The 11,052-nt window shown below is 36.1% G+C and overlaps 1 long non-coding RNA gene across 2 annotated transcripts; it reads right to left on the bottom strand.

Annotated features, from left to right (window-relative positions):
• Nucleotides 1–1,836: 1,836 nt before the first annotated feature.
• On the bottom strand, nucleotides 1,837–8,895 carry LOC121423968. Of its 2 annotated transcripts, none has more exons than XR_005971325.1 (5): nucleotides 8,578–8,895; nucleotides 6,475–6,836; nucleotides 5,400–5,560; nucleotides 4,949–5,025; nucleotides 1,837–3,635 (listed from the first exon to the last, which is right to left on the bottom strand). It is a non-coding gene; the product is annotated as an uncharacterized LOC121423968 (long non-coding RNA). The 2 variants fall into 2 exon arrangements; XR_005971326.1 differs by lacking the exon at nucleotides 8,578–8,895 and adding an exon at nucleotides 7,966–8,164.
• Nucleotides 8,896–11,052: the final 2,157 nt, after the last annotated feature.

Below are 11,052 nucleotides of genomic sequence, written 5' to 3' on the forward strand. Positions count from 1 at the left end.
GTGAATTAACGTTGTGCAGTGTTTCACAATTAACGCTTTGACAGTCTTGACATTAGCATTAACAAATCATTCATTCATGAATTCAACGTATTCAGAGATGTTTTTGTAAAACATTGACAATAAACATCAGGCAATACGAGCGAATTACTAATCTATTCAATGCTCGCCGAGCTAAACTCAGCCAACACAAAGCATAAGCACTCCCTATCGTCATAGCCACGTCCCGGCCAGTAGAGCAGCGGCCAGCGCCAACGGGGCAATGGCGGTGGCAGTGCAGTGGTCGTGGCAGTACACCGAGTCGACCGACATCTAACATTTTGAGACAATTTGAGAAATAAATCAAAGAAAATTGTTATAGAACTTACTGTTTAGCCTTCTACAAATGATTTTGAAGTCGCTGTCCGAATCTGACCCGTGTTCCTTTAGTTTTTGATGAATTATCGACGGACTTATCAACAGCAAAACGGCGGTCCCGGTAGATGCAGTTTTCTTTTTCAAATCTTGCAATTGGCGGTTAGACGTGCGCGCGCGCGCGCGTGCGTGCGATAGAGCTAGCTAGCAAGCGGCCAAGCGGCCCTGCTTGCCAACGTATACGGGGGGGGGTGAATTAAAACCAAATCAGGGGTGTCTTCTTTTTCCTCTCAATTGGTTCTGAGTGCCACTGTTTTCCTTGGATCTTTGAATCTATGAAAAAAGTTTTCGATCCCTTCACTTTTTTTCCTGTTCTCTCTCTTATGTTCTTTTTTATTTTCGTTGTCTTTTTTTCTTTTCTGTTAATCTTTCTTTTCTTCATTGCCCCTTTTTCTTTTCTTGTTTTTTCCCCTTAATATATATTTTTTTACTCACTCTTCCCTTTTAATTTGCTTTTGTAATGATTGAAATTGAGATTTCATTCAGTAGATTTCTTTTCTGTTACATTGTACTATATGGCGGCAGGGAATTTTGATAGGGGTGCAGGGAGCAAGACCACACCCACAAAAAAAAGTGAGTCACCTTGACTCACTTTGGCGAGTCACCAGTTTGTCCGTATAGCGAAACACTTTTACGAATATGTGAGTCACCATGACTCATTAAAGATGAGTCTGATCATAGAAGACTCATTTTTAATGCATCATAGTGACTCATCTTTGCCTTGCAGACTCATTTGTAATGAGTCATGGTGACTCACATAATCTAAAGACTCACTTCAAATGAGTCACCTGACTCATTTAAAGTGAGTCATTAAGACGCAGACTCATTTTTAATGAGTCGTGGTGACTCATATAATCGCAAGACTCACTTTAAATGAGTCACATTGACTCGTTTGAAGTGAGTCAGTAAGACTCAGACTCGTTTGGAATGAGTCACGGTGACTCATGTGATCCTTCTAGTGTGTCGTTATACGGACAAACCAGTGACTCATCAATGATGAGTCAGGGTGACTCACCTAGGCAATAAGTGAGTCACATGACTCAGATGGTTTTACTTAAATGAGTCATTACTTCTGTTCGTAGATCAAGCCTCTTGACTCACTTCATGTATGAAGAAGTGAGTCAAGGCGACTTAACTGAAAATGAGTCAAATACATATGTGATAATTAAACCAAAAGAAAAGGGTGTAAAATGATGCCAACATACAATATATTGTATGTTGTCATCATAGGGGCTTTTCCAAAAATGATTAATAACATTTTCCAAGTAAACATGATCATCAGCAAAATTGAATGGATCAGGAAGTCTCATTGCATGCTTTAGATGTGCCGATTATGATGGACCTACAACCAACAGATCAATAGCCTAATGCTAACTTAACAGACACATCACAATCAGTTAAAGCAAAAGAACTAGAATGTATAAATGCATTGTACATGCCATCTGATTTATTTCCTCTCAACAATAAATCTCCGGAGTCACCATCAATATTACCAAAACAAAAGTGACCATTATGCATCCGTGATGTAACCACAACAGACAGAAATGTGTTTCATGGGATAAATGTTTAAGAGTTTACTTGAAAAATAATTATGGTTGCTGTGCATTTCTTTCTATAATAAAATCTATTCTCAAGCATAGAATCCAGTCACCAAACATGTAAATAAGTGCACTGCTACCTCTCATCAAATAAAAAATAAAACTATCAAGAGAGAGTGATAGATTTTATAACTGATTGGCAACATGGTTTAACCGACTAAACAAAGATAAAGCTGTCACAAAACGTCAATTTTTCAAACTTAAGCATACGTACAAACACAATTTAAATTTAAGAATCCCCATGCATGACACGGGAATTCCCCAAATGTCAATTTTTGCTGTAGGAAAACCCACAAAAATATTTTACTACTAATAGTACAAAAGACAATTTCAAAATGTGCAATTTGGATTCTCAATTAATTTTTAAAGCACTTCGCAGAATCCCCCATTCTTAATACCATTTCTCTCACTGTGAAGCCCTGGTATTTTCCGCAAAATCTGCCTCCTATAGCAGCTGTATCTTCAAGCAGATACTGACCTTTTCTATTTAAATATATTTGTGCAATTTTTTTTAAAGGCAATGATAATTGTGGTGATTGGGCTATTAAGCAATACCTTTGACATGCTTGGAAGTGTGCAGATTGGCTTAAAATTAATGGCAGTGCTTTGTCAAATTTATAAAATTAGTTTCAAATCAGTTGCATGTGCTTACCATCTCAATAAATGTAAACATTGAGAATTGTTTCCATCATGTACTGATGTTGGAAGCCATAATCTTGAAAAGTGCCTTTGTATAATTCTTGGAATTAAATACTAAGTTGCTTGAAACTTACAAACTAACTAAAATTCCGTAGAGAACCTTTAAAATGTTGTAATTCTTCAAATTTGTGGTGTTAAACTTATTTACATGTACAGTAACAAAATGTGTACAAAAATCAAAAAGTAGAATATTAATAGCTTAGTCTTCAATTCCCCCCCCCAAAAAAAAAAAAAATTGTTGACCATCTGATCTGTAAAAATTTTGGGTCCAAATATCTTTTCTTTTTTGTGTGTGCAAAATCCTATTTTATCTGTGACAAAAATTTCATTAAGCATTTATACGTAATTCTTGGGATATGAAAAGATTTCCAATTCAAGGGCCACTGAAATTGTACTGAAGCAAAGCGAAATAATGCACATACTTGATGTCTAAATTCACGGTCAACCTGTCGTATCTATTTCAATCTATTTTGCACATAAAAGACAGATACAACACCTAAGGTGATTGCACGTAGAGAAAGTGTGATCAGCTGAGTTGCAGTAGCATCACCCAAGTAATTAATTTCTATTAAACTGAAGAACTACTGGCATCAGCATTTCGGACAGCATTTAAGTCATACAGGCTTCTTACGACCTTGGATGAGGGTTGAGATGTGGAATCTATGTTCATCAGAATCTTCTGAATGAATGTGAGGGTGTTACCCATCTTGGGGGGTGTATGATCAGTTGAATACATAATGGGCCGACATAAGCAGAGAGACTGCTGACATGAGGTAGGTGGTTTTCTCGCAGATGACTTCATTCTCTGCTGTAATATAGGATGATTGCAGAATTTCCGTGAATTTTTCATGATCACTGCTCAGAGTCAGACCTGCACTGTCGGGCTTACTTTTGTAGATGATTTTGGCGATTGGTCCGTTTTTTATCCTAAAAAAGGGAAACATAAGTGAGAAATGCTGATTAGTTTATTTCTGGTAATGTACACAAGGCAAATTGGTTGATCCTAGTGAAAATGATAATTTCAAGGTTATGCTAATACATATACTGCTAACTGTACTGTAGTCCAAGATGTACTAGTATGATATTAAATGAAACACCATAGTATTTACTTTGATACTTTACAAATTGTAGCCTAAAGAACCGCAAGACTTACAAAATTGTAACTGTAATAAAGAATTTCTTAGCCATGGTTGAGTAAGTGTTCACTATGAATTATCATCCAAGCTCTATCAAATTACATGGATGGAAATGAATAATAAATTGGACTCAGAGTTGAGAAATGTACTACTTTCTTGGAAACACCAAAACATCAAGTTGAACAGTTTGTATAGCCATCAAATCATTTAGATACAAGTGGAACGCCTCTGGCAGTCTCGCCTGCATTACTCAGTTCAATATAGCAGCAGTGCTGACTTTGATGGTCAAAGTTCATTAAAGGACAAGTCCACCCCAACAAAAACACTGACATGGCAACACACCTGGCTCATGACATACTCCATTGAAAGTGCTTTTGTTGTTTTTTGGAAGCCCCCAGTTATGGCCGCCACAAGTTACAGTGAGGTGAAGTCGAATTCACCTATACTTTTCTTAAGCCACTTTAAAAATTTCTAAGTGCCTTTTAAATCTGAAGTACTATTATTGCAACTTTCAATTAGAATAATATTAGCAATGAATTAATATTTTTTTTTTTTGGGGGGGGGTGAAAATTAAGATATAGGACCTACTCTTCACTTTAAACCCCTATGAATTAAACCCTGGTGTGATATTGGTTTATAGGCTTCAGGAGGATGTTCTCAATTTATGAATCAACTCTGGAGATAATTTGAGATTCAATAAATCAATTATCACGAAAATTATACTGATGTGTAATCTTCTTTACATTGATGCTAAACAAAAGTTAGCAATCAAAATACTTAATCAAATGGGCAAAATCTAATCCCTTATTCTCATAAGTAGAATTCTATGGTAGGCAATGTTCTTTTCTTAATCTTTCGAAGGTTAGGATCTCACTGTGATAGTGAGTAATACATCATTTCAAAACTTATTAGAATTTCCTGTGTTAAAAGAGAGATTAAATCCAATATCTATTTCTTCTGACTTTTTAAGAGTTTTGTGGTGCCAGGTCTCATATTGCCTGTCAGTTGAGCTATCTAAATGGACATGCCTGCGACAGCTTCACTCACTCAAAATTCTGCTGATATTTGTATAAACCTTAAATGAATTTTAAGCATCAAACTTACCTGGCTATGCTGACAAAGCAATGCCTTCTCTCCAAAAATAGTAGGAATCAACAGAAGTGCTCCACATGATTTGATCACTGCAAAGAAAAAAAAATGAAGACTAAACTCAAGCAATGTAACTCGAACTCCAGAATATCAGTATTTTTGTGGTTGTCCATTCAGAAATATTAAAAATATACAGTATACAATATACATTTTGACCAACTGGCCTGGGTCATCCTTCTTTAACCATTTGAATTGCACATCAGGTAAAAAATAGAAGAGTACACTTTGGAGCCATGTAATTATTGTCTTTCTCTCTCTTGAAATTAAAATGGGGTATATGGATTTGGGGCTGGTAAAACTTGGGGGGGGGGGGGCAAGTACAGTAACTCTAACCATTTTCAAAGTTTTCCTCCCAAGAATAAAATTATTGCAAACCCACTCCTTATCAAACATCTCAATAACATACTTTTCCTGGTGTCTTCATTTTCTGCTGCTGCAGCCAAGATCAGGTTTTTGAGCTCCAAACCTTGCTTGGGAGTCTTGCATATCTCTAGTAATGGATCAGCATATTCAAATGTCCTGCTTCCAACTTCTGCTTAGTTGGGTCCTCTGACAGTCTCTCAAACTCTTTCAACATCAAATGAAAAGAATAAAGAGGGAATTTAAACAGGGCAGTCTTATGTTTCTCTGCGTGAAAAAAAGAAAAAGAATAGGTGTGTAAAAAATGGCTCAATCAAGAATAATTTTGAAGACTATGTGCAAATCTCTACACTCTTGATAAAATGACCCAACTGACTCCAGTCTTTCTTTGTCTCCACGAGTTGGAATCACTTTCATTCTATATATACAATAATCAATGTATTGAATTCATATGGAAATTTATTGGTGAACAATTACATACAGTTCTTGAAATGGGCCTATCACTTAACCCATTCACAAAGATAAGTTTTTGCATATGAGATGCTCAGTGAAATTGTCCCTTACTTGTCAGCAAGAACAAAAATTCTATTAATTAAGAACGAAGAGTAAATATTTTGCTCTTGTAAATTTTAGTACTTTGCAAATTTTGATCTCCTTTAACTATCATAATTTTAAGCCTGTACACGCTACTTACTGCATTGAGTGTGAAATGGTAGGACCTTTAGATTCTTCTCGATCAACAGACATGATATGATTGAGATCAGATAAAGATTAAAATTTCAAACTTTCTAAATATTATGTTTTCACACAATTTCTTGATTATTTCAAAGATGGATACTAATAAACTAGGTTAAAATACAGAATGTGATTGCATGATCCTAGAAATGTGAACATACCCATTTCTATAAAACTTATAGCTCCAATTCTAGTTAACCCTAACTAGGCCGGGGTTTTTTTTTTGGCTGTTCTGTGGCCGGGGGGGGGCGGGGTTGATTCAACCCCCGGCCTGTTTAGGGTTAAGCATGGACTTGCTTATTGCAAGAATAGACCCTTGTTACACGTAAATCTAATGATAGATTCTTGAAGTTTCTTGATCTGTATTAACGCTGATTTGAACTTACCTCATCTTCATGGAAAAGGTAAGGGTACATATCCTTCAAGTAGGATTCAGTCCAGTTGCTGTTGATGATACCCTTGCGCCTATGGGCATAAGTTAGTAGATTGTCTATCATCAAGCTGTCCTGTCTTGTTTTTCTGGATTCATTCTGAAGCATCTTGATGTGAGCATTGATCGTTTCTTCATCCTCACTTTCTGGGGATGCAGGAAGGTACTTTCTTTATGCCATACATGTGTTTGCCTGCAGCTTTGTCTGGTTTGGGTGTAGTCCCCTTTCTTTGCTTCCATTTGTCCTAATGGATTATCACGTTCATGACATTTCCTGCAATTCCTGAATCTGTTGCGTAGTGACTTCTTCCAGTAGCCCTGTAAAAAAATAATAAAATTATAAAAAACAAATAAAATGAGCAAAAAAGAAAAAAAATGAATTGGAAATATTCTTAATGTTATTTTGATGGGATATTAAATGTGACATATGCTTCAGATAGTGACTGCATTTCCAAGTTAATACAAACAAACACCACATCCATTCAAGATGGGGGCTCACATCTCAACATTATCTAATAAAAATATTCATCTTAATTATTGTTGGAAAGGGGCACTTATCAAATTAAAAACAACTCAGTAGACCAGGAATAGGTCCTACAGTACACCTCTACATTTTTCTGTGAGAAGGAAATGCATGTAGTCCAGACTCACCCAAGGGTTCATTACATGCCTGCCTGTGGGGAATCTAGGACTATATGGAATGCCAATGCTGTACACAGCACACAATTTAAAAAAATCATTAAAATATCACTTTTGTGACCATAATACTAATTTCTGTACAGTTGCAATTCATTTTTCATTAGTAGCTTGGGGGTAATTTTCGTATTCACCAGAGCACTTGAAAACTTAAATTTTGGGCATATTTTTGTGTACGCCCTCTATTAGTGGAAAAATAAAGGCAAGACAATTGTAGTTTTTCAATCTCTATTTTTAATTAAGAAAAATTAATTTAAAGAATCAAATTTAATTAAGAGACAAGTTACATGTATGTGATAAATAGCTGTAATGGAACCTAACATTGTCAAAAAATTAATCATTAGTCCCAAAGAAAAGGAGAAAATAGGCCAAACATTGCCAACCTTATTTCACCACACAGGGGGCAGTAACACTAACAGAGAACAAGGTTATATCATAACCTTGTTCATAGAATGAGTGGTCTAGATTTGATCTACCTGACAAAAAAAAACATAGGGATCGATATGTGAGAGTCATTTTGAACTCAGATTATATCGATAGGCAAGTGACAAATAATAGTAAGTGCCAGACCTATCATCCAATAAGAGCAAGAATTGAAAAATACAGGAACTTGTTCTTCTCAGTACCGGTACCATCATCAATCATATGGAACCACCTGATTTACATTGAATAAACTCGCCATCGACAAACTCATTCAAGAATGCCATCGAAAAGACCTTCTAATCATCCCTTCGCCCTCCCTCAAGCTCACCCGATCTCAGGCTCATCCGATGCGTTCATGCCCAGGAGGGCCCTGCATCGTACACATCCAGATCCAGATTATAGGCCTAACTGTTAGATGTGGTAATCTGTTTCGTAGGATGTAGGGTCAGGTGTCCGGACATTTTATATTTTTGAAGCCTTCTTTTTTGTCTTTTGATTAGCTTACCCTAAAAATATGAATTCAATAGTTGTAATCATCTTCTATTTTGTAATTCTCTATAATATTTCCTACATTTTGTACTAAAAATTGATGAAACTTCGCCTGTAAATTTCTTTGACTTGCTAAAGTCCTGACACCCAACCTGTCCGAACACACAACAATACATATCTACACTCAATTAAACAGACGCGCAGCGGAGCTACACTACAGCCCTACAAGTACAGCCATATAGCACACACACATACACGCATCCGTCTGGTGCACGAAATCCCGCACGTAATCCTCTCAAAGTTCCACAAATCATCACCTAAATTGAGAATCAATTATTCTTGTCCACCAAATTTCCTCTCATTCTCTTCAGCAAATTAATTTCTCAGCGGCCTACAGGTGAAATGAACAAAATTATTCTAAAAACTGCAGGATTAAAACGATTTTACTCACAGTATTCTCTTGATCCAATTCAGCAATGGCGACGTCAAACGGGAATGTTCGCGCGATGGTTGACGTCATAGCGTGCAAGTAGCGCATGCGCGCACGGCTTTATTCTTGACTCATTTTTTTTTTGTAAATGAGTCAATCGCCGATCTTGACTCATTTTTTACAACTATGTGAGTCAGTCGGAGCATTCTGCAAGTGAGTCATTTCGTTATTGACTCACTTGTTAATTACAGATGAGTCAACTAAGACTCATTTAATTTTGTTAGTGAGTCAAGTTTCGCCTGACTCACAAATATTATACATAAATGAGTCACATGACTCACTTTTATCTGTGGGTGCATGTGGATAAATCATTTCAATCAAGTAATGACCGGCCTATAGAATATCTCTCCTCTTTATAAACGCTGTCCACAAGTGGGAAAGAATAATTAGGGCCTAAAAAAATAGAATTAGAATTTTGAAAATATCATTTGTAAAAAAAAAAGAGAGAAATAATTCATGATTGGAAGCAGCTATAATAGCGTACAAATGGGTTCAGAGGGGGCTTTTGACGTTGCAGACAGACCAAATCTGGGTTTGCGGATGGGAATTTGATAGAGATTGGGGGACCAAGACAACCAACAATGAATTCATTTTGAGCAAAATATGGGGCATTGCAAGAAACTTGCAATCGAAGCAATCGAACGCAAATCAATTTCAGACTCCAAAATCATGAGAGTCATACTTTTCATTGCAAACTTGCAACTGATCCATAAAAAAATCCAAATTGTTGTGTTCTAGATAAACTTAATGTTTATCATCACCTGTAAATTTGCATCTGATCGAATTTTGGGATTGATTGCATATATCTTTTTGGAACAATATATAGTTCTTTTTATAAAAAGCTGCCATAAACAAGCAAAATGATTATAAAAATAGAATAAAAATCAAAACCCTTATCAAAAAAGATTTCATTGACCGATTGATTTTATTTTTGCACCCATTGCATCAGATTTAAATTTAGAAGGTAATATGTACAATTGTAAAATATAACAAATTTATAATATTGTATTATAACCACTGGATCAATACTTTTTAAACACATATAGACCTTTTACTTAATAAGGAAAAAGACAATTTAAAAGAATGCAAGAGACCATGTTTACAATCATGAGCAATTACACTTGATTTGGGGAAGCTACTCGCATAAAAGTCACAGCTCAAATATTTAATTAACTCTAAATACCTTTTAATCTTTGATATATTTTCTTCTTTAATCTTCGGAATTATGTTAATGGGTAATGCAATTTGGCATACCATTCACCATTAACACAAATGGCATTCATTAGGCAAACACCACTAAGCCACTATGGCTTTACAATTATCCAACATGATTATATATACCACTAGGCACATACTACTAAGACACCATATTGGGTATATGGTATACCATTGATACCAATCATACCATTATAGAGGCACATACTACTGAGACACCATTGAATACCACTGAGACACCATTGTATACCACTGAGACACCATTGGGTATATGGTATACCATTCATCATACCAGTCATACTATTATAGAGACACATACTACTGAGACACCATTGAATACCACTGAGACACCATTGTATACCACTGAGACACCATTGGTGTATGGTATACCATTCATGATACTAGTCATACCATTAGAGGCATATACTACTGAGACACAATTGAATACCACTGAGACACCATTGTATACCACTGAGACACCATATTGGGTATATGGTATACCATTGATACCAATCATACCATTATAGAGGCACATACTACTGAGACACCATTGAATACCACTGAGACACCATTGGGTATATGGTATACCATTCATCATACCAGTCATACTATTATAGAGACACATACTACTGAGACACCATTGAATACCACTGAGACACCATTGTATACCACTGAGACACCATTGGTGTATGGTATACCATTGATCATACCAATCATACCATTACAGGCACATACTACTGAGACACCATTGAATACCACTCAGACACCATTGTATACCACTGAGACACCATTGTATACCACTGAGACACCATTGGATGTATGGTATACTATTCATCATACCAATCATACCATTACAAGCACATACCACTGAGACACCATTGAATACCACTGAGACACCATTGGGGTAATGGTATACCATTCATCATACCAATCATATCATTAGTCACATACCACTGAGACACCATTGGGTATATGGTATACCATTTACCATTAAATAAACTACCAATTACCATTAAGAACTTACCATTGAAACACCACTTAAATACCATTCGCGTACCATTTACCATTCAGATCACCATTCAACTACCATTCGGCACCATTCAAATACCATTGGCGATTTTTATAAGGGAGGATATGGGGTTTGTGGGAGAACAGATGAGGGTGTATATGCATGGAAGAGGGAATTTGTGCGTGAAAATGAAAAAAAAAGTGTGTCATGTA

The sequence above is a fragment of the Lytechinus variegatus genome, chromosome 11, assembly GCF_018143015.1.
Source record: "Lytechinus variegatus isolate NC3 chromosome 11, Lvar_3.0, whole genome shotgun sequence".
In the NCBI taxonomy this organism is placed as follows: Eukaryota; Metazoa; Echinodermata; class Echinoidea; order Temnopleuroida; family Toxopneustidae; genus Lytechinus; species Lytechinus variegatus.